Genomic DNA, 21,652 nt, shown 5'->3' with positions numbered 1-21,652 from the left:
TTTCGGTTTTCCTTTCCAGACATGCTGTTACAGAGGTACACACTATTCTAGAAATACTCTTCTTACGTCCTAACCCAGAGTCAGCCTCAATTGACCATTAATTCAACAAATGTTTATTGAGCACCTATTACGTATGTAGCGGGTAGTCTGCTCCGTATAGGGGATAACATGAAGAAGACTCTCTGAAGTTCCTATTTTCACAGGGCTTGGTTGCACTGTAGGGTGAGAAACCAGAAGATAAATAGTCTCTGATCTGCTATTGAAGGAAAAAATACAGAGTCGAGAGAGCACTAGTTAAGATTCAGTGAGCAGTAAATACATCCTCTGAGGGCGACAGTCAAGTGGAAACATAACAAAACTCCCCCTTTACATCGTATTCAGAAGAGGATACTCATCCAAACTTCCCTTTTAAACCAAACCTGAGTCTAATATCCCAAAAGGTTGGTTTCTGACATGGTACCCATAACCCAGCAAGGATTTGTTATTTCAACTTTTTGCACACACACGTACAACATACGCTTTTGGATACATGTTATTTCTCTATCAAGCCATGTATCGATGCATCTCGGAGATGATATTTTATAATGCAAAACAAGTGTCAGGGCCCAGGAGGGCCGAACATCAGATTTTTCCAAACCGCCATTTCTGGAAAACATAAATCATCCCATTTGCTTTGGCGATGGACGTTAACATGGCAAGAATTCATTCTTTACCTCACGCTCGATAATCTTCAGCAGCTTCTTCACCGCCTTTACGTTTTCCATAACTCCAGACAGGTTTTCGAGACTCTGGAAAGCCCCCGAAATCGTTGAGATGTTCCTTTCCTGCTTAGGAGTGATTTGTTGAGGATTTCCCCCAAACGGATGGGCCATGAGAATAGCACTCTTCCAGCTTGGCCTGTCTCTGAGAAGGGAGCCAGAAAGCAAACCTCCTGAAACTTTTTGTTCTCTGTCAGATTCCATCTGGCTAGGCTGGGTATGGTGGAAGAGGATGTCCTAGGATCACAGATAAGACCACAGAGCCAAACCCTACAAACAGAGGTTGCCACCAGGAGCTGTGCGGTGAGATTAAGCAGATATCTTTCTATCAAGTCAGTGAGTGAAGGAAAGAGCCCATAAAAATTATATTACTAGGGCGTCTTCTTGTCTTCTTGCTATTAGCCCATTTATTCCATGGAAATTGTTACCTATGGGGTGATTATGCACACACACTGACATAATGATGGCCACACCTACCTATGAAATATTATCGCCTTGTATCTGTGCTTTGAAAAGACAGGCCAAATTTGTGGAAGGCCCTTGTGTATGAAGAAACTGTTATCTTCGGGAATTTTCAAATTACTGGACTTTTCCACAGGGAAAAGAGAAGCTTGTCTTCTGCGCGTTGACGTTGCATGAAAGGAAAAGATACAGCCAATTTCGCTGCAATATTAGATTATCTGGGGATTGTTTATTTTCCATTGTTTCCCCAGTAAGTCAAACAAGATCTAGAATCCTGGTTTGCATTGAGTGTGTCCGTTTTCAATTCCTAGACTTTCCATAGTCTGTGAACAGAGTCTTTGCAGACGTTTGCATGGGAAGTGGTTGGTGTATTTTACCCTAAATGGACTTGGGACATTGCAAACAAGGATTGAGACCTTTCCCAGGACTGTTACAGTATTCAGTGCCTGTGATGGAATCAATGACCTGGGCATTTGGTTTGATCTGCAGCTCTCTCGGGCCCCGAAATACCAATTCCCCCTCTTGCAACACACAGTCAAGCTTTTAATAGGCTGGTCTGGTGCCATATCTAAGACTGGAATCGAGTTTGACATTCAACACAAAGTTTAAGTCATCATAACTCCTATAGGATGACTAAGGCCATTAAAAGGTAGATGAAGACTTCTGTCGCCACAAAGGGCAGACAGGTTTTTAGGTTATTTCATTCTATTTTATCTTATTTTATTTTATTTTCAGGCCACACACTGCCAGTGTGGTAATCAGAACACGGTTTCTTTAGCTACAGGTAGGAAAGCACTGAATCATCCCTTGCAGGGTAAAAACCCTGAGTTCTGGGGAGGCTGGGCACAGGGCACCTGACGTTTGGTGGCCTTTCAACTCTGGGCTCACATCTGCTGAACCCTCACAGGCCAGGTCCCTGTGGTGTGCAGGTAAAACCCCACAGTTCCGCTGACTGGAGGTCGCTACAGGGTTACATGGTAGCAGGCGTTCATCAGAGCGGGACTTGGCCCTTGAGGACCCCAAGACAGCCCGAGGTCTGGAGCCTTAGGAATCTGTTTCTCTTATCTATCTGGTGCTCAGCAGCCCCGTCTGTAAATTCCAGATGGTAAAACGCCTGCCAAGCAGGGAGGTTGTGATTATTAGATCAGATGTTACAATACTTTTCCTTTCCTTCCTTCCTCCATTTGTTTCTTTTTTTTAATTTTTTATTTAAAAAAATTTTTTTAACGTTTATTTTTGAGAGAGAGGGACAGAGCACAAGTGGGAGAGGGGCAGAGAGAGGGAGACACAGAATCTGAAGCAGGCTCCAGGCTCTGAGCTGTCAACACAGAGCCCGACGCGGGGCTCAAACTCATGCGCTGGGAGCTCACGACCTGAGCCAAAGTCCAACACTTAACTGACTGAGCCACTCAGGTGCCCCCTTCCTTCCTCCATTTGGAAAGTGTCTTGGAATACTTAGAAAAAGATTAAAGAAAATAATCTTCAAAGACCAGAAAACAGATGAATTTGCTATAAAGTGTTATTAAATCATACTTTGGTATTAAATACGTGCATATGTTTATTTGTATCATATATGTATATGTATAAATATATGTCATGTATTATATATTATATATTACATGTAATATATTTATATGTCTAGATATCCCTATTATATATACATACTTTGCTCCCAGTTTCTCATTGACTCTTCCCAGGGCTCTCACACTATGGACATTACAATCATCACATTCTACAGATGAAAAACTTGAGATTCGAACAACTTCATCAACCTGCCCGAAACCTTACCTCTGACCATGGCTGGATCCATTTGAAGCCAGATGAGTCTCACTTCCAAGCTTACGTTCTTTCTAGAGGCCGAAATTCCAATTGGTAAAATCAGATTATACATTCTAATAAAACCTAAAAAAAGAAACAAAGTCAGATGGCACAGATCGGTGGTTCCCAAATGTCCCCGAATCTAAGAGAACGGGGTTGGGGGAGAGGGGAGTCAGGTATTGCTTATTAAAACAAAGAGCCTCACAACACAGACCTGGCGATTCTGACTCGCCAGTTTTAAGGCAGGGCCTAGGAATCTGTGTTTTAATGAACACCATTTCGCCGCCCCTCTCCCAAGGGTGTTGGATTTAGGTGGCCCCAGGTTCATAGTTTAAGAAACAGGAGTGCAGACACTGTTGATTGATGTCTCCCCCTCATGCTGCTTCCAGGCCACAAAAAGAGGAAGCACCAAAACAGCAGCTTGCTCTCTGGGAACGGTGCTGGTCTAAGAAAAGACAGGAGGCCCAGCACTGAGTTCTCTGGGTCTGAGCGCTCACCCCTCCCAGGTGCTGCAGAAGCTCTGGGCCCATCTGGGCCCCACCGCAGCCTTTGCGCGGGAGGAGTAATTTCTACAGCACAGATAAACACTTAGAGCTGTAAATAACTACTAACACACAATACACACCTAGTGACGAAGTGATAAGCATAGAGTCCATCTTTCTTGGACTTTGCCAATTTTGGGGTTTTTTCTTTTTTTTCTGGAAACCTCTGGGAGAATGGTGATTCGCTTGAACTCTGGAAGCTCTGACCACGAACAACAGTCCCGTTCATTCCAGGAAATCTGGAACAATTCTTGACTTCTTGTCTAGATCAAAACTATGGTGGGACCTGCCCCTAGGTGGGGCTTCTGCTGATCTACCTGCACTCACCTGAACGACCCCAGACCATTCTCTCAGAATGAATGTTTTAGAACTCAGGTGCTAATGGCCTGCTTCTTCCTGGAGGAACCAATGGCAGGCTTTTGGGACAGTGGCCCTCAAGCTTTGGCTGCATTAGAACCCCCTGGAAGCTTGTTCAAACACAGACTGCTCCCCTTCCCCAAACTCAGACTTGCTAGGTCTGGGGCGGGACCCAGGATTTTGTATTTCTCTCAAGCTCCCGGGTGATGCTGATACCACTGGTCTGGGAACGACATGTAGAAAAAGCCAGTGCCTTGGCATTAATTCTGTACCAAAATCAAGACCTTTAAGCTTCCACAGGTGTGAGGAAATACCAGTCCTTTGCCTTGGTTCTACCTTGGGGAGAAAAGGCTCACCCGATTAACTTCTGTTAACTACCTTTCCATAAAAGTAGCATAATTCATGAAATGTTTTGAAGTATGCTCCAATGAAGATAGAAATGAAGTGTCTGAATAAATGAAAGGAATTATAAGCTCCTAAAGGAGCTCATTTGTGTCACTTGCTGTCTGTCACTGCAGAGGTTCAGGAGACACACATGGGACTTGCCTCTGTTCCATACCTGGTTGCCAGAGCAACCATAAAAGACCTGCATCTCTTTAATCCAAACTTGAGGAGGTCTCAATTAATGAATCAATGCCCGTGTAGGAATTCCGTTCTTGAGGGACTTCTCCCGGTGCGTATTATTTAATATATCCCAGTATTCTGAACACACAACATGTACTCAATGTTGATAAGTCCTCTGTATTTCCTGAGTATACAGTTTGGCTAATGGGTCCGTAGACTTTAGAGACCTGTTCTTCATTTTGTGATCAAGTGGCTTCTCTGGCTATTTGTAGATTGTCAGGACTCTGGAAAGTTCTCACAAAGGGTGGTGTGAACTCCTTCCGTCACTCTGGTCAGTTCTCTAAACAACCTGAGACAGGTAAAAGGGGGTTGTGTTAAATAACAAAAATTTAACCAGGTAAGGGGTGCCTGGGTGGCTCAGTCGGTTAAGCGTCCGACTTGGGCTCAGGTCATGATTTCATGGTTTGTGAGTTGGAGCCTGGCGTTGGGCTCTGTGCTGATGGCTCAGAGCCTGAAGCCCGCTTCGGATTCTGTGTCTCCCTCTCTCTCTGCCCCTCCCTTGCTTGTGCTCTGTCTCTTTCTCTCTCAAAAATAAATAAACATTAAAAAAATTTTTTTTAACCAGTTAAATTCTAAAGATCTAATTGGCTTTATTGAATGATGATTCATGAATCAGGCAGCATCCCATCTGGTAATAGAAATGAGCTACAGAAAGGGGAAGGTTTTTATAGGCAGGGCAAGGAAGTCATTAATGGAAAAAAAAAGAAAAGAAAGAAAGAAAAAGGATTGTTTCAGGTGAGGTCACCTTCCTTTCAGGGACAAAAGGGTCAATTAGGGAGATTACCTCATCTTCCTTTGGGGCAAAGAAAGGGCCTATTTGGCAGATTACCTCATTGGTGCTGACCAGAAAATTCCAGACCGACTGGTTAAGATTATATTCCTGGGGAAGCTGAAACTGTAATTAAGTTAGGTATTAAGTCTTGTTGAGCTTAGCACAAGTGACTCCATTGTGGACCCGTTTCTTCTTAACAGGTTTGAATATTTAAAAATCTAAAATTGAAAGACAATGGTTGGCTACTGCCATGTTAGAAGTAAAACTGTTCCCTACCCAAGATGGGGTGATGGGTAGCTTATTGGGGCCCTGGTATAATAAGCCTTTTCTATTAGTTCTGTCCCTTCACTTGAAGAAAGTACTGTGAAAACCAAGGTTTGAACTGTGCCCAGACATTCTATAAAAACGACTGTCATTTCAGTCGTTATGTTGTACCAGGGAGAAACTTAGCATGTCTGACTCCATGTTGCTTCTATTTCCCTTGCTGCTGTGACCGATAGCCTAGAAACTTCTGCTTAACCTTGCAGGTAGACATGTTATAGCTAAGATTTACCAGATTCCTGTATGCAAAGATCAACTGACCAAGGACAAAGAAGTTACCTGACTTCCCTCAATGTTTACAGATGCCAGTCACCTTTTGACTCCAACTCCCTCCTGCCTCGCCCTCTTCCTAACATAAAAGGAGTTCAAATATCATGTTCAGGGCGAAGGTTCTTTGGGACAATAGTCCCCCATCTCCTTGGTTTGCTGGCTTTCAGACTAAGTTCCTTTCCTTTCCCAACATCTTGTCTCTCCACCTCTTGGCCTATCGTGCAGGGAGCAGAATGGGCTTGGATTCAGTTACAATATCTGTGAAATTTCATGAAGTGACCACCAGTGGAGCAGTTGGTCCCATCGTCTGAAAACTGTGTTGACAGTTCACATTTCCTACACACTTGTAGCCACTCGGCCAAAATTCAGAAGCGGGAAAATGAACCAAGCTAAGGCTGTCATTCTCTGTTTCATAATGTAAAGCTCTATCCCTACGGTGAGCAGAGGCCCATGAATATTATGCACTTAGGAAAATCTTCTCTGTCTTCATTTGCAAACAGATCACATGGTTCCTTAGAATTAATATTTGTTCTTAAGAAATAAGTGTATGCAGGGGTACCTGGGTGGCTCAGTCAGTTAAACATCTGACTTCAGCTCAGGTCATGATCTCATGGTTTGTGAGCTCAAGCCCCATGTCGGGCTCTGTGCTGACAGCTCGGAGCTTGGAGCCTGCTTCAGATTCCATGTCTCCCCATCTCTCTGCCCTTCCCATGCTCATGCTCTGTCTCTCTCTGTCTCTTAATAATAAATAAATGTTAAAAAAATTTTTTTAAATTAAAAAAATAAGTGTATGCAAGTGTTTTGTTCCAAAAATTTAATGGTTAGGATTCCTTTGTTTGCAAGTGAAGGGGAGCAGAAGTTGCCACCCCAAAGTATGTCTCTTTGGCATAAAGATTATTTTAGGCTGATTTTTAAAATTTTTTTAATGTTTATTTATTTTTGAGACAGAGAGAGAGACAGAGGGCATGAGTGGGGGAGGGGCAGAGAGAGAGAGAGAGAGGGAGACACAGAATCTGAAGCAGGATCCAGGCTCTGAGCTGTCAGCACAGAGCCCGATGTGGGGTTCGAACCCACGAACCGTGGGACCATGACCTGAGATGAAGTTGGCCGCTTAACCGAGTGAGCCACCCAGGCACTCCTAGGCTGATTATTTGTAAGAAACATCAGACCTAGGAAAAGCTCTGAAAACTTAGGCGAAGTTACTCTTTTGTGAAAAACATTTATATTCGTAAGGGAAATCTCCATTTTTAAGGGTGTCTCCCTCTCGGTACTAGAAGAGAAGGAGGACCCTAAACCTCTAGAAATTCTTACCAGTGGAGAAGGCCCTGACTTAAATCTGAATAACAACCTTACCCTTGTTTACTGTGCTTTCCTGGTTACCTGCCAAAAATCAGCTCCCCACCCCAGCCTAATGGCTTCATTTGTCTTTACCTGCAGATGTTTTTGAAGGTGGTGTTTTGCGACATTTTGGAGAGTTGCTCAGTTTTCCTAAGTCTTTCCCACGTATACAGGAGGTAGGCATGTTATTAGACCTCTGTTTTTTTTCCCATTAACCTGTGTTCTATTACAGGGGTCTCAGGCAAGAACCTAGAAGGGTAGAGGGAAAATTATTTCTCCTCCTCCACACAAGTGACAGCAAACGTTTTTGCTCATATTTGAAGCTGGATTAAGAAAAAAAAGGGAGAAGGGAGAAAATTTATTATTTCATATTACCTTATAAGTCAGAAGTATTCTGGCTTCAGGTACAGCTTGCTCCAGAGCTCAAATAAAGTCATCACATGGTATTTCCCTCCCTTCATTTCTTGGCCCTACTTTCACTAGTGGAAGTGTTAGGTTATCCTCTGATTATAATAGTTGAAATAAAATGCCCACCTCTTAACCAACTACCATGGCCAGGGGAGAGTTACATGGTCCCCCAGAGTACAGGGGCTGGGAATAAGCAGAGGTGAATTCCAAAGTGAAAATTAAAGCTATCACAGAAAAAGAGAAATGAATAGAGAAAGGCAAACAAACAATAGTTACTATAAATGAATAACAACGGAAGATCAGAAAGAATGAGGAGATGGGGACTGGATTTGAGGAACCAAAAATATCCGGGATTGGTACATTTAGAAAGCCTCTATTCCACTGGTATTAGGAAATGAAATTTTCAGACTCCGGCAAATCTGAGTTATTTTGTCTTAAAATTGCATTGTTGGATGGAGAAGTGGATAAAACATGAAGGTCACATTTCATGGCATTACCTTTATACAGTTAGGATCAGCTAAGTAAATTTGCCTTTTATGTCTTACACAGTGAGATAACTTTTTTTTGTTTCCTGAATATCACTTTCTTAAAGAATATCAAATTTTGTTAAGCTTCTTTGATTACAGCTCCAGTCATGAGATGCTACCACTTACTTATTTAGCCATCTGACTTTAATTAAGTCATTAAAGCTTTTTGGACCTCAGATTGCTTTCCTGTAAAATGAAGAAGTCGGCTAAATGATCTAAAAGTCTTCTCCAAAATAAATACATGTAGTGAGAATCCCAACTTCAGCCTAAATTGCGTCCTCTCTTGGGATTGAGATATGACTAGCCATGTCTGAGAAACTACAGAAACAAACGTTGGAGATTCCTAAGGGAAGAAAGAGCCTGATAGAATCAGCCAGAATCATAGTCTCTGTCACCTGGGTTTCCTCTCAGACCCCAACTTCCAGTGACTCATCGGAGAATCCTTTGTAAACAGAAAGCTGCAAATTAAGCCCCAAAGAAATGTCCCACCACTTCACTGTAAAACTGTATGACTCAAAAGAGGAAGAGAGTCTTTCTTCTTTCCTGCCATATCACACCATGTGGCTTGGCACACGGACAGCTCTAGAATATCTACTCTAACTAAATGTACAAATGAACAAAAATCCCTCGCGTTAAAAACTTGTGAGCAGCCCCTGCCAACCAACCAACTTTGAAAAATCTTAAATTCTGAACTTGTAGTTAAATATGATGGATTAAAAATCTGCATTTAACTCTGCTCCTTCTCAAAACACTGGAATGACAGAAGGGAGTTTTCTAAAAAAAAGGAAAGAAAGAAAGAAAGAGAGAAAGAAAGAAAGAAAGAAGAGAGGAAGGAAAGAAGGAAGGAAGGAAGAGAAAGAAAGAAAGAAAGAAAGAGAAAGAAAGAGAGAGAGAAAGAAAGAAAGAAAGAAAGAAAGAAAGAAAGAAGAAAGAGAAAGGAAAGAAGGAAGGAAGAGAAAGAAAGAAAGAAAGAAAGAAAGAAAGAAAGAGAAAGAAAGAGAGAGAGAGAGAAAGAAAGAAAGAAAGAAAGAAGAAAGAGAGGAAGGAAAGAAGGAAGGAAGAGAAAGAAAGAAAGAAAGAAAGAAAGAGAAAGAAAGAGAGAGAGAGAGAGAAAGAAAGAAAGAAAGAAAGAGAAAGAAAGAGAGAGAGAAAGAAAGAAAGAAAGAAAGAAGAAAGAGAGGAAGGAAAGAAGGAAGGAAGAGAAAGAAAGAAAGAAAGAAAGAGAGAGAGAGAAAGAAAGAAAGAAAGAAGAAAGCGAGGAAGGAAAGAAGGAAGGAAGGAAGGAAGGAAGGAAGGAAGGAAGGAAGGAAAAGAAAGAAAGAAGAAAGAGAGGAAGGAAAAAAGGAAGGAAGGAAGAGAAAGAAAGAAAGAAAGAAAGAAAGAAAGAGAAAGAAAGAGAGAGAGAGAGGAAGGAAAGAAGGAAGGAAGGAAAAGAAAGAAAGAAAGAAAGAAAGAAAGAAAGAAAGAAAGAAAGAAAGAAAGAAGAAAGAAAAGGAGATGATAGCAACTGAATTTTGCCCAAAAGTAAAAGCTGAAATGTAAAAGAATGACTGGTAACTGACTTAGAAGGCCAGAGAACATTGAACCCTAGCTTCCACTGAGGAAAGAAAAAATAACTTTAATTGCACCAAAGAAGCCACAAGGCTCAGATAATGATGGCACCAGGTACCTCCGGAAGTGGCATAAAGGTGAAACTAAAATACAAATTGGTCCAAAGTGTTTAAAACACAAATCTAGAGCTGCACTCAATGCAGCTGGGTGACTGTCCTTTTTCCATCCTGGCAGAATCCTGAAGGTTCATTCTCTGCATGGGGTAAACAGCTGGAAGGATGCCAATATGGTTGAGAGCTGAGGTGCCCTACTGAATGTTGAAACCCCAGCAAGGCAGGCAGCAAACTTGCCATCCATAGGAGAATGGAATCTGACTTGACCAAAAGAAAATGCCACCAGATCCTGACGTTGTTCTGCCAGATCCTCCCAGTGATGACCATGGGGACAAGCCCCCCCCCCCCCATATCCATGAGGCGCATCATCAACTTTTTAATCTCCAAACTTAAACATGAGCAGAAAACCTAGGATCACCGGACAACCGAATCCAGCCCATTCAAAATACAAGGTGCATATTCATTTGTAAATACGTATGTTTTCTTGTCCCTGCAGGGGAGCGTAAGCTTCAAGAAAGCAGAACCCAGGACAATGTATATTGGAGTAGCATAGAGCTGCTTAATAATAGGTGCTGGCTATATTTGAATGAATGAATGAATGAATGAATACATGAATCAGTAAATAACAACTGAAGTCACAAACAATGTGGCAGAAGCTGATTGGTGAAAATAAATGGCAAAGTAATTCGCATGTACTTGGGGGACTCCTAGAGATATTTATCGGAGAGAGTACTTTTCAAGGTAGATGGGAGGTTCTATGTGAGAAGGTGGGGGCAAGAGCATAAATGGAGCCATATTGATATTCATGAGATTTTATTTACATATTCTACATAGGCATTAGCTTTGAGTGTCGATGATATTTGGGTGACGACAGTAGCATTATTGATTGAAAGCTTTTTGTGCATCAGGTTCTTGGCAAAGCTATTTTATATACATTGTCTTAAATCTTACAAGTTAGCTCGATAATCAGTGAAAAGGTTGGAATTCAAACCCCAATCATCTGACCCCCAAACCCTGGTTGCCCCCCCTTCTCTCTGTCTGCCATAAAAGGTCCTTGTTACTTAATGTACACATCCTCGCATCAAGTAGTCTCTGAACACGTGCTTATTGTTTAACATTCTCTTTCATCCCATGGAAACAACATAATTTATTTTTTTTTTAAGATTTTTTTCAAATTTTTTTTTCAACGTTTATTTAATTTTGGGACAGAGAGAGACAGAGCATGAACGGGGGGGGGGGGGGGGCAGAGAGAGAGGGAGACACAGAATCGGAAACAGGCTCCAGGCTCTGAGTCATCAGCCCAGAGCCTGACGCGGGGCTCGAACTCACGGACCGCGAGATCGTGACCTGGCTGAAGTCGGACGCTTAACCGACTGCGCCACCCAGGCGCCCCAACATAATTTATTAAACTCCAATGGACCTCCAATGTTACGTCGCATGTCTTTTTTTTTTTTTTTTTTTAATATTACAAATAGCACTACACGGAGCATCCTGACACATAGAAATGCACGATTTCGAATTATTTCCTTAGGATAAAGTCCTGGAAGTTCTCCTCCTTCAAAGACTAAGCATGTTTAAGGCTTTGATAGGCACCACCAAAACGCCCTAGGGAAAGTCTGCACACATGTGGATTCCTGGTAGCAGGATATGACACGCCCGTCTCGCCCATCTCCTCCCACTCTTGTCAACATTAGGGAACATAATGCTGTTCAGTCTTTGACAGTCCGATACGTAAAAAATGGTGTCATCCTTTAATTTGTATTCCATTTGTGGGTCATGAGATTTAAAGCATTCAACACGTTTACTGATTTTTCCTTTTGTTTGTTTGTTGTACATAGCCTTTGTCCCTTTGTTTTCTTGGGTGGTTTATCTTTTCTTTGCTAATTGCTGTGAGCTCTTCGTATAATAAAAAATACCATTTGCTTACGGGTACAAAATGTTAATTCCTCCTGCTTGGTGCCTATCTCCAAAGTCCAAGGATTTCTGTGCTTTACGTATCTCTTTTCCTTTTCATTCTCATTTGGTTTGGATAGAAATAGCAATGTCGCACTTGAAAAGAAATGTTTTGTCAATGAGAGAGCAGTATGGGCTCTCTGGCCTCTGGAGGGGGGGTGGGGCGTGGGTAGAGGAGAGACACTGGAGCATCAGTGGTTCATCTCTGTTGGAAAGGCAGAAAAGGTATCAGAATGTGCAGAACTGAAGGTAAAGTAGGAAATAAAGAGATAAAAGGATGTCAGACAGCCATGCATAACCTTGTAAAAAGCTTTACACTTACCTGGCAAGAAAACTAAAACAATGACTTAAGATATAAGGTCCCACCGGAAAAGAAAAATAGACCTATAACAATTTTCTTAACAGTTTTTTTTTTTAATTTTTTTTAACGTTTATTTATTTTTGAGACCGAGAGAGACAGAGCATGAACAGGGGAGGGGCAGAGAGAGAGGGAGACACAGAATCTGAAACAGGGTCCAGGCTCTGAGCGGTCAGCACAGAGCCTGACGCGGGGCTCGAACTCATGGACCGTGAGATCGTGACCTGAGCCGAAGTTGGACGCTTAACCGACCAAGCCACCCAGGCGCCCCTTTTTGTTTTGTTTTAATTTGACCGATATAAAAGCGATTTCTTTAAAAGAATCTTTAGGGGCGCCTGGGCAGCTCATCTGACCTCGGCTCTGGTTAAATAAATAAATTAAAAAAAAAAAAAAGAATCTTTAAAAGGACGCTTCCTCTCTGCAGACCCCCTGTAAATGTTCGGTCGGTTTATAAACTTGTACATGTTATCCCATGGCAGAAACAAATGACAGAAGGTCTTATAGATGCCCCCATTTAATGTCCGATAGTTTATTGTCGACTCCAGGGTCCAGGTGCAAAACCACAAAAATCATTTGGGTCAACCCATTTCAGCAACCCCGAAGGAGTTGTTTTGGCTTCGTTTTGTTATGTTTTTTAAACTTAAGATCTTGCAATGAAAACACGCGCGCACACACATACGGAGCTTAGAACGGACCCATATACAGAATGAACTGTGTACCATTTACTAAGTAACCACAGATAACATAAAGGTGTAGCTATACCCTGCTTATTAACTATTAACTCCGCAGAATTCATAAAGAAAGGCCCAACCCAGACCTGTACCACGTCCCTTTCTTATGTCAACATCCAGTGTTTTTTCGCCCATGGGTCTGCTTTGGTATCTGTCCACAGTAGTCCATTCGCTCTCTTGATGTGAGTCCCCATCTTACAGCCACTTTGCTTCATTGCAGGTGATAAGCTCACTGCAGAGAGTCCTGAGTTCCTGTGATTAAAATCCAGCCTTGGGGTGCCTGGGTGGCTCAGCGGGTCGAAAGTCCAACTCCCGATTTTGGCGCAGGTCATGATCTCACGGTTCGTGGGATTGAGCCCTGCATCAGGCTCTGTGCGAACAAGGCAGGGCCTGCTTGGGATTCTCTGCCTCCCCTTCTCTGCCCCTCCCCTGCTCACTCACTCTCTCTCTCTCAAAAATAAACAAATAACCATTTAAAAAAAGAACCAGCTTGGGGTGCCTGGGTGGCTCAGTCGGTTAAGCATCCGACTTCGGCTCAGGTCATGATCTCGCGGTCCGTGAGTTCGAGCCCCGCATCAGGCTCTGTGCTAACAGCTCAGAGCCCACTGAAGGAAGACAGATGGTGGGTCAGGAAGAGTGCTCACAGTTAGGAGCATTTCCAGGAGAATGGATTGCTATATTGCACAATAGTTTCTTAATTACTTGCTCACGGACCATTTCGAGCTACGACTACAGGAAAGAGGGGTATGTGGGTGGCTCAGTCAACTGAGCATCTGACTCTTGATTTCGGCTCAGGTCGTGATCTCAGGTTCCTGAGTCGGGCTCCACACTTAACAGTTTAGAGCCTGCTTGGGATTCTCTCTCTCTCTCCTCTCTCTGCCCCTCCCCTACTTGGGTGCTCTCTCTCTCTCTCTCTCTCTCTCTCTCTCCCCCCTCTCTCAAAATAAATAAATGAACATTTTTTAAAAAAGACTTCAGGAAAAAGTGGCAGAGACTTTTTATAAAATAAATTAATGGAAAAATTAATTTTTCTAGAATTCCGTTTACGGTTATGAGTAAATGTGGGGCGGGGGGACATATTTGCTCCATAAAGTAAGACCACATAGTGACCTGGATTCCAACTGCAATTAGATTTTAATCCAGAAATGCCAGGTTGTGGAAAATCCAAGGTGGGGCAGATTTTAATCCACTTGTGACCTTTTTTTTTTTTTTTTTATGACGCTCTGTGATTTATCACTGACATCGACACTGAGACCTATCCCTCTTGGCCCTTTCTCCTACATGCATTCCTCTGTTTCTTCCTTGCAAACAGAACCTCTGTTTTGCTCACCCTCTTAGAAAGTGGTCAGGTCGTTCAACAGAGGCTGGGATCTTCCTCACTCTCAAAAGGTGAAGTTGAGAGTCTCAATAAAGCAAGTGACACTAAGTGCTTCCAAACAGGTAAGTCGTAAGGGGATGTCCCTGAAGGGTATCTGAGAAAAGACTTCAGCAAGACCCTGCCGGGGTGGCTTGTGACACCTGAACTAGGGAGCCATTGCCACCATGGCCTGCTCAGCCCAAGGACCTGAACAAAACTTGAAGGATACAGAAGGAGCAAAGGTACCCGGGTCCGTGATGACAGCGTGAAGACATTCAGAATTTCAGTTACACGAAACGAGAAATGGTCCTTGTAATTTAAGATAGTTTTCATAGAGCTTTCTATTACTTTCAGCTGCAAGTAGTGTTCTGCTATGGTTCATGTGTAATTTAGACACTGTCGGTGCATAGACCCTTCGTCTATTTCATCTGTTCGTTTGTGGCAGAAAAAAAAGTATTCAGATGTATCCTGCAACACAGTGAAACGTTTCAGCGATTTAAGGAACAGCGGTAGAAGACGCAGTTCTGTGCCTATTTCTTTCAGACATTCAGTGAGTTTCAGAAGAGTGCAATTTACTCTCTTTTGCATCTCAAGTCTAAAACTGAACTTTTAATATCATGTTCAGCTCAGAAGTTGCTAGCATATTGTGACCTCGCATTGCTAATTGAGCTCATTCAGCTTATTAAAAACTATTAGCAATGCATTAGCAACATCTGACACAGTCATCATAAATTTAAGAGCCCTCGCATCGATGAGATTTCCTTATTGGCCCTAGGGATCCTCATTTGGAATTTATACTCTCTCCTCTCTACAAACAACCAGTGAACTTTCGTATGAGGTATTAGGAGGATCCATTGGACATGACTGATTTTTACAGATTAAAAGCCGTTGAAAACCTTCCATTTCATGAGATGCAACCTACAAAATCTAAAACGCATCCACTCTCCATATCATTACAAATCACTCTGAAAGTCCTGAAGTATAAAGACCATGCCTCAATGAAACTCATTATTTCTATGTCATTAATCAACAGTTTTCAAAAGATGCTATCGACAAATGACTAGTTAAGCTCATTTCGTTACGTTTTTACCAAAGCCAATATTCCTGCAGTTTTTTTTTTCCTGGCGTTATGTTGGGTCTGTCGATATGAAAGCTACATTTTTTTTTTTGCTTATATTTGTTATGCTTTAAAAGCAATATGAATTTCAACAAACCTTAAAACGCTTCCTGTTGTACATGCCACATGTTTTACAATGTAATATTTGGCTCATATTTGCCTGATTGACCATGTCATAAGGTGAGTAAAATACAATAACCACACCCTTCATTCCCTCAGATAGCTGAAATATAAAGATGTCCCATTATCTCAGCCTTTGAATAAGTTCATTGAGGGTGTTGCTTGTCCATTCTGGAATTCTTCCCTGAACTGTATATTCAGACAAAGGCTTTAAGTAATCTTTTCAGTAGAGACTGGACAAAGTTTAATAATTCTTCCCCAGATGGCAAGTTTCTCCCTCACCCATGAACGTGGCAACTACTATGTTGTTTTAGGAGCATTTAAATCATCAGACTTCAATTTGGAGCTGCACTCCAGGAGATGGTAAGCTCTGTGAGGTTCGTTACCGAGATTATTTTGTTCCCCATGGTGCGCAAGGACCCTCATACGGGGCCTGACCCAGGGAGATGATATTCAATATGTATTAAAAATCCAAACAGAGGGGCGCCTGGGTGGCGCAGTCGGTTAAGCGTCCGACTTCAGCCAGGTCACGATCTCACGGTCCGTGAGTTCGAGCCCCGCGTCAGGCTCTGGGCTGATGGCTCGGAGCCTGGAGCCTGTTTCCGATTCTGTGTCTCCCCCTCTCTCTTCCCCTCCCCCGTTCATGCTCTGTCTCTCTCTGTCCCAAAAATAAATAAACGTTAAAAAAAAAAAAATCCAAACAGAAATGAAGCTTCTCTATGGTTCTGCTGATCAAGGCTACTCATCTTTTTTCATACTGAATTGAACCGCGTGAAAACGTGGTGTTTGGAGATCAAGAGACAAACGTCGGCAACTCGATAAAGTTCAACCTCATAAGAAATGGAGGCCCAGAAAGCTGAAGGTTATACACTGGCAAAGCTAAAATTAGGGCATGCGCTCTTTCCGCTTAGCTTATTTATCGAGAAAGAAGAGTCCGCGCTGTTGCTATGATAACGGCACGGTTGATGTGCTATTTGTACAATATATGCCGGTGAAAAGTATGTCACTGTGAGAAGTCAGTAGTCCACACCCCTGCGACCTGGCTGCTTGACTTCCAGGGAGGTGCCGGCCTCGCTCCCGTTGCTCAGGCTGGCTGGATGCCAGGCACACTACCCCTGACTGGAGTGTGGAGACAACACTGGCAGAGCCAGCATCTGGGTGTGAAATGCCATCCGCAGCGACGCCGCTGACATGCCTAGCATTTTAGAGACCCTAGAGGCCCCCTTGAGAAGAGGAAATTGAACCTGAACAGATGAAGCGGTTGGCTCAAGGGCGTGCAGTTGGCTCAAGGGCGTCCCGTAGCTTGCTCGCCCAAGGGTAGCAACTCCAGCCCGGGGCACACTTTGCCGAGGAGCTCACATTCGTCACAAATCTTTCAGGGTGTGGGTTTTACACCCTACAGACCTTAAAGGGATAGCAGACTTGTTGACTCTTCTGGTGAACATGATCTGCCTGCTTCAGAATTAACCTGCCTGTGGCTACTTTTCCTCTGGTTGGGGCGCCCTCTCCGGCAGACTCGACCCTGACCTCAGCCAACCGCATTTAAAGAGGAGAAACTACCCTGGGGAAGTATTGCCTCGGTGATCAAAGGGCCTCGTTCTGGTATCTTGAGAAGTTCCCGTGTTTGTTCGTCCTGCACCTCGAGCTTCTTTTTCACCAGAGGAGAGATTATTGACATCAGTTGGGATTCTCCAAGGTATGACCAAGAACACTGGAAGTCCAGTTGTTGAATCTTACTTATTTGTATTGTGTTTATAACCCGATAGCCCAAAGTTGGTTCTGGTTCAGACAAACTTCTGAACAATGACAGGTAGTCAACAACAGAGTGGCCATGGCCTTTCAAAAAGGGAGGTTTTCGAGGGGAGGGTGGGTGAGGAGGGTCTCCTATGGGTCTCCTGGTTCCTGTTTATCAGGTTTGGGTCTCCCAGCTCATTCTGTTGTCTGAGATGTGTGTGCCACCTGCCTGGCTTCTGCCCACCTTCTTTTCCTCATTCGTGTCCTTTGTCTTTGCCCCAATTCTGACTTAGCATCTTCCTGTAACCCCTCGTACCTACTGAATCCTTCAAGCTTTGCTTTGGATTTCCTGTCCCTATGACCACAGCAACCTAAACCCAGCTTTGCCACTCACAGGAGTGCCTTTCTTTAGACTCCATATTGATTTCGCCTCCTTGGTTATAAGTTCAGCCCCACATGGACACATGGTAAAAACATGAGGGTTTTGGGGGTTTACTAACAATGCTTTATGTTTACATTACACTCTCTAGCTGATAAAGCACATATCACATCTCTACAAAAGCATTCAGGACATCCTAGAATCCTAGAGTCAGAAGGATGTTGGACGGTCTAGTTGCTAATGTTGGCTGGAGTGCAGACCGCCAGTGGGTTTGATATAACAATAAATTTCGATTTATTGACACCGTTTGGAAAAACTGAGTCAGTAGCTCTGTATGTTAAAAGAATGTGTTTTCCTAATACTCCACTCAGTTTTCATGAATGTCCAGGTTTAGAGACCACAGATACACTCTATCTGCGTCTCAGAAGGATGGTGAGCTAGCTTCCAATTAAGCATCACCTCTGTGAGAAAACCTCCCTTTTTTTTCCCAATATATGAAATTTATTGTCAAATTGGTTTCCATACAACACCCAGTGCTCATCCCAAAAGGTGCCCTCCTCAATACCCATCACCCACCCTTCCCTCGAAAACCTCCCTTTTTGAAAGGCCATGGCCACGCTGTTGTTGACTACCTGTCATTGTTCGGAAGTTTGTCTGAACCAGAACCAACTTTGGGCTATCGGATTATAAACACAATACAAACACAATACAAACACAATACAAATAAGATTCAACAATTGTGTTGAATGTTCCAGTGTTCTTGGTCATACCTTGGAGAATCCCAACTAATGTCAATAATCTCTCCCCTGGTGAAAAATTGTATTTTTATCACTTTGGGAAATTTCAGTATTATAACTGATCAAAGGACAACGAGTCCCTTTTCATAGCAGAAGGCACTGAGACAGACCAACCCTTTTCAGTCATTGTAGGTTTTATTTATATAACCAAGAGGGGAGAGAACTGGAAAATAAACAGACAAATGAACTGACCAATGTACAACAAAGTTCTTCTATTAAAGCTTCCGTGGAATGGTTGCCCATGAAATATACATGATGAAGAACAGGTATTGAAACAGAATGTGACAATTTGCCATGGCAAGGCTAATCGTTCCCCAGGTGCCCATGAACTTTTCTCTCTGCAGGCCCCATTAACCTTATGCGTCACCCCAGGACACTCCTGTCCCTGCGGTACAGGAAGCCTTGTTGTCACTTCCTGGGATCCTCAACCTCGGACGCACCTGTAAATGACCTCTGCATGGTAGCTGTCCTGGCTCCGTCCCTGAGAGCTGGAATGAGCCCTAAGAAGGGGGAGGCACTACCTTAGCAGAGCAAACCAATGATTTTTTAGGGAACACCTAATGTCGCAAAACATCACTAAAATCCAGCATTTCCAAAATGTGTCCAATAACGAGAACAACCTCGAGTGGCTTGTTAAAAACGTAAATTCACCCTCTCTATCCTCAAACTACTAAAGCAGAGTTTTCAGGGGACAGGCCATCTGGTCTACAGACCAGAAGAACCAGCATCGCCTGGGAGTTTGTCGCAACACGGACTTCCGGCCCATCTCAGAACTGCTGTGCCAGAGTCTCCACCTTAATCCCAGGTGATTCCCATGCATATGGATGTCTCAGAAGTACTGCTGGAGACCAACTCTGTAACACCGAGTTTCATGCCTCAGGCTGCATGCTAGAACAACTTGTTTATTCACTTGGCAGTTTGCTTGTTTGACTGCGACAAAACGCCCAGGTCAGGGGTAGCCATTGGACAGTTTTGTTGCTGTTGTTGTTGTTTAATGTTTATTTTTGAGAGACACAGACAGACAGAGGGTGAACTGGGGAGGGGCAGAGAGAGAGGGAGACACGGAATCTGAAGCAGGTTCCAGGCTCCGAGCTGTCAGCACAGAGCCCGACGCGGGGCTCGACCCTACGAACCGTGAAATCATGACCTGAGCCAAAGTCGGACGCTTAACCAACTGAGTCACCCAGGCACCCCTGTCGTTGTTGTTGTTTTTTTTTTAAGTCACACTGATGTGCTGTCACAGTTGGGCAACCACTCATTCGGGATAGCTGAATCAGGAAGAACACAGCTCAAGCTGGTCACACAACAGACAGTCCAGAGTTTGAACAGCTCCCTTACTGCAGCTGCTACCTACACCTTCATACTCAATGAAGTCATCTCTTACGCACTGTATACTTATTCCGCATAAGGCAGACACAGGTACCGTAGGGTATGCAGATGCATAACATTCAAAACTTGGAATCACCAAGGAGCGATGCACACGGAACTACTACATCAGAGAGAAAGTGATAGGTGCCCAAAAGGTTCTGTGCAAGTTCAAATTTATACACATATACAATGTACACACACACACGCACACACACACACACATACGAAGACATACACTTTTTTTTCTAAGGGGAACAATAAAATTTCATGGAGAATCTTGTATACCATAAATTAAAGGCTGTATAGGATCTGGACGGGTGGAGTGGGGAAATGTTTTCTTAGCACATCGACCAAATATAAAAACAACAATTAGCTGGGAACAGCCAAGTAGTCTTCAGCTTCGAACTCATATGAGATTTTCTTTACATAAATATAGATACAGACACACATATAGACACATGCACATAAATACACATATACATCTATAATCACTTGCCTATTAAAGAAGTTTAAAATGGAGAAGGAAAATATAGACAAGACTGTTCTCTCGTCTCTCCGGGACAATCAGAAATGGTGTGCTTTTAAGTTTTACTTTCTGAGCCTGTATTCCTCTTCTCCCAGTGAAACTTGAATAAGGTCCAATTGTCAACCCGCTACCCCACTACCCCAGCAGAATGGCCAGCAGGGACCCGGCACTTACAAGCTATGTTAGACAAACCTGTTCCTTCCTAGTGATTTCTGGTCAGGAGACCAGAATCTACATAAAACTAAATGCATTCACTTAAGCTACCAAGCTTGGGCTGGAAGCAAAAGATTTGCCCTGTCACGTGCACCTTGAGAGAAGGTGTGATCTAAGGCGGGTGCCCTCAAGGGAAAGAAAAGAGGTTCAGAGAGCCAAGAAATCTCTCGATACCTTGGTGCCTATTGCAGCCGCCAACGTGGGTGAACGCAGAGAGGAACAAGCTTTGTGACGGACACGGGAACGTCAGGATAGCTTGGAGTCCTTCAAAAGCCGTTTCTAAAGGGATCTGGGGTTTACTGTGCTGGATGGAACCGGCAAGAGCAAGGAGTCTCAAAAGCAAAAACTTTTTCAGTAAGTTTGCAGTAGGTCACTCCATGTACCGGACCTTGAATGATTCTGGCTGCTGGCTGCTGGCTGAGCCCACACCACTCTGTATTTGATCCGAATCAGGATCTTTTTGTTCTGTCAGTGAAACTATGGCCGGGATCCGTCCACGAGCACCAACAGGGGCCCCGAGTGCTCCACAAGGCCATCTACACTGGCCAACAAGGAAAGGATCACAACGGTTTAAACGACCAGGTTGGCAACCGAAGCTCTAATAACGGTAGACATTCGCTTTAAATATTCCAGTTTAGAGTATAAACTGCGTCTTCCCTGAGCCTCTCTTCTCTGTCTCCTTGTACGGTGGGTGTTACATACCAGCCTCCGTTAAACGGGTGATAATGTTGGGGAGGTGCCGGAGAGCCCAATTGCTTGTCTTCCTGAAAAGGGTGACACACACACGTCTTTCCATCAAGAGTTAGTAGTGCTTGTAGTTAGTTCCTCCCTTTATCTCAATACTCCCTTTACCGTAATTCAACTCGTTAGGTTTCAATCCACCCAAGCCATTCAACATTTATGGAGTACTTCTAATACTTCGGGCACTTTCACTCTCTAGGGAAAGCTTGAGGGAAATCTAGTTGAGGTAGCTACAAAGTCTTGGGGCACCTGGGTGGCTCAGTTGGTTAAGCATCCAAATGTGGCTCGGGTCATGATCTCACGGTTTGGGAGTTCTAGCCCTACATTGGGCTGGCTCGGCAGCATGGCGCCCACTTTGCGTCCTCTGTCTCCCTCTTTCTGTCCTTCCCCCACCAAC

Source organism: Felis catus, chromosome B4 (assembly GCF_018350175.1).
Source record: "Felis catus isolate Fca126 chromosome B4, F.catus_Fca126_mat1.0, whole genome shotgun sequence".
Lineage (NCBI taxonomy): Eukaryota > Metazoa > Chordata > Mammalia > Carnivora > Felidae > Felis > Felis catus.
The sequence above is the reverse complement of the archived record's forward strand: the minus strand, read 5'-3'. Positions refer to the sequence as shown.